Source organism: Ursus americanus, chromosome 5 (assembly GCF_024610735.1).
Source record: "Ursus americanus isolate L20-20 chromosome 5, mUrsAme1.1.p, whole genome shotgun sequence".
Classification (NCBI taxonomy): Eukaryota; Metazoa; Chordata; class Mammalia; order Carnivora; family Ursidae; genus Ursus; species Ursus americanus.
Window position 1 is genome coordinate 56,870,257 of NC_142131.1, and position 3,245 is coordinate 56,873,501.

Genomic DNA, 3,245 nt, shown 5'->3' on the forward strand with positions numbered 1-3,245 from the left:
ATAGTAATCTGGAAATTCTCTGTCTAGGATTATTAAGATCCTCCATGGTGTCAGAGACTGAGACTCTTTCTACTTTGTGCTTTCACTACATAAACCTCCCATTTTCAAGGCCACCCCTGCTTCAGAATGGCTGCGGAAATTCCAGCTGTTGGACTCACATTCCAAACACAGGATGAAGAAGATAAGAAAAGGGATTTTACAAGCTCATTTAAAAAATACTTTCTAGAATTTGCAAGCACTACTTCTGCTTATATCTCATTGCCCAGAACTTGTTACTTTCACATCTAGCTTCACAGAAGGCTGGGAGTGGAGGCTTTATTTTGGCTGGCCATGTAGCCAGAAAAAAAAAAAAAAAAAAAGAGGGATTCATTGCTACACAGGGAAAACTAAAATGATATCCAGATACTGAAATGGAAAGAGAGAAACAAAAGATTTCCATTTTGATCTTATCTTGTTGAATGGACATTTTTTCCATTTTATCACCACCATCACTACCCCAAAAAAAAGGGCAAACTTTGCTCCCTAGGGTCCTCTTTGCCTCTATTCCTTTGGTGTGGTATAAGGTGAGAATGGATGCACTAGGGAGGAACAGGCAAGCAAACAATTATAAAGTCCAATGAGCTTTGCATCCACACCCTAAACATAGTTGGTTTGACAAATAGCTATGGAGATCTTGCTTTTCAACCGAAAATGAGTGAACTGCATGGAAACTGAAGTCATTAATAAATACAGCCTCTATTTTATGTAGGATGTCCAAGGCTAAATCAAACGCAACTGCGGAAAGGCCAGATGTTATTCCCATTGCTACATTTCAGTGTTTTCCTGGAAGTGATCTCACCCTGATGGCAATGCTGTTGTCCAACCGTGCATACTATTTATATCTAGAACCCCGGCTTTCAGGTTTATAATGCAACTAACTAAACACAGCTATTGCTCTGAATGCTGAGCCTGTCAAGAGAATTCAAGCGGAATCCTCGTCTGGGATGCATTAATTCTGATGGCTGTCCAGAAGGCAGGAGCTTATGTAACCTGTAAACACGTGGGGATAGTGTTATGGGGCTCTAATGTACAGTTCAGACATCACCACCACATGAATCAGTGTAGGGAATCAAAGTCTCCACTGTCCTTCGCTGTGCCCTTCTGTGAAGAAAAAAGTGAACCACAATTTATCTCATAGCGATTAAGAAGTATAAAATCCCAAAGCCAAAAAGGACTTACAGTCAGAGCCATAACAGGGTGTCAATTCTTAAAAGAAATAAAGAGAGAGAGAGACTGTTAGGAAGAAGTGTGATGATGCCTTTGATGCAGAGTTTTTTCTTGTTTTTGTTTTGATCTCTTTAAATTTGAGGGTAAAGAGAGGTATCATGAGGAAATAAACTGGTTTTGAAGACTAGCACAGAGTCTTAAATTAATTAACTAATTAATTAGAGCATGCAAGCAGGGGGAGGGGCAGAAGGAGAGAGAGAGCAGAGTCCAAGCTGAGTGCAGAGCCTTAGCTGAGCACGGAGCCCAACTTGGGGCTGGATCTCACAATCCTGAGATCATGACCTGAGATGAAAGCAAGAGTCAGATGCTTACCTGACTGAGCCACACATGCGCCCCATCATAGATTTTTTTTCTTTTAGGATAATTATACCACTTTATTTATTCCTTCATTTCACAGTAACATTATTTGTAGATTGAAGGAGAAATAATACAGTTATTAACACACTGATAGCTATACACACTTTGAATACTTCATCTACATTATAAATGCGAAAGAGAACATAGATAGTTCTCGTATGGAGTATCAACATGAAGGACACTAATGACTAAGAATGATAGAAACAATAGCTAACATTTCGGGGGTGCCTCCCATGGGCCAGGTCCTGTGCTAAGTGGCTTGTATGCTTTATCTCACTGAATAGAAGGACGTTCTATTATTGTCCCCAGACTCAGCAGGGGAAAATGAGGTGCAGGGAGAGCATATCACTTGCTCCAACCCGCATGGCTCTCAGAAGCGGAGCTGGGACTTGAGCCCAGGTTGCAGGCTCCAGAGACCGTCCTTGTGAGCCCAGATTGCACAGCCTGGGATTAAATGAGACCTAATGCATTTTGGGAGTTTAGCCCAGCACTTTGCATACAATGAGCTGCCCATAAAGGCAAAATGAAGAAGGTCTATAAAAAAATAGACTAATGCAAGCTGCAACTCATACACCCTCCACATCACTGAAGCTGCCAGAAAGAGGAAGCATACAGTTGAGGGTCCCTTTTTGGTTCTACCTCTGCTTCACAATTATCCCCGGGTTCCAGCCCTGCCTCACTCCCTGAGGGGCTGGGTGGCTTTGGACCAATCACTTCTCCTCTCTGGACCTGACTTTCTACTGTAAAACAAGAAGATTTGACGAGAAGGACTCCTAAGCTTTCCCTGTGCTCTGAACCTCTACAAGGTAAGTCATCTCTAAGATTTTGTCTGTGAAGTTTAGTCCAGGAGCCCAAGGAGGTTGATGCCTGCCTTCAATATGCAGAAAAAGATTTAACTGCCTATTAAGGGAAAGAGTCAGCATTTTCCACAGAGGATGGACGGTTTCGATGGCAACAGGCTGTGGTGGCAAAACTGCAAGCTTCCAGTGTGGGCATGACTCAAAACCAGAGGGCCAGGGAAGACCTTCAGAATAGCTGATGGAATCGAATTATGCCAATGACTTTCATAATCATGCGCCATTTCAGATCCAAATGCGTCAGTGAGGATGGGAAATGCTGCGGGCTGCTCTGGAGGGCAGAGGCTCTGAAGACTGCTCAATGGCGCCCACTAGTGGAAGACCACAATGTGGCCATGAAGACTAGCTGGCGGCAGGGGTTCCAAGAGCTCTATACTGCTTGAGCCAAAAGTCCACTCATGCATCTCATGGGTGGGGAAACTGAAGGAGAAGGAGAAAGTGCCTTGCCCAAGGTCACCAGTTAATTAGAGGTAGGACTGACCTGTTGGCAGCCATTCTGGACCATGCAGAAAACTCATCTTCTATACAATACACTAATTGATCTCCTTCATCATACCCTATCATTTAATATTTATTTTAAACTAGATACTAGTCACCACGTTAAAACAAAGTGCAAAGTCGCTCTCTACTTAATCCAAGGAAATATAAAATATCTGGAGAGAGTCTTCTTTTGATTCCATCATAATTTAATAACTGTGAAAATAAAGTGCTTGGGATTCCGCTCTCCCGTGCACATTTTATTGGAATCAAATGGTTCACAGAGAT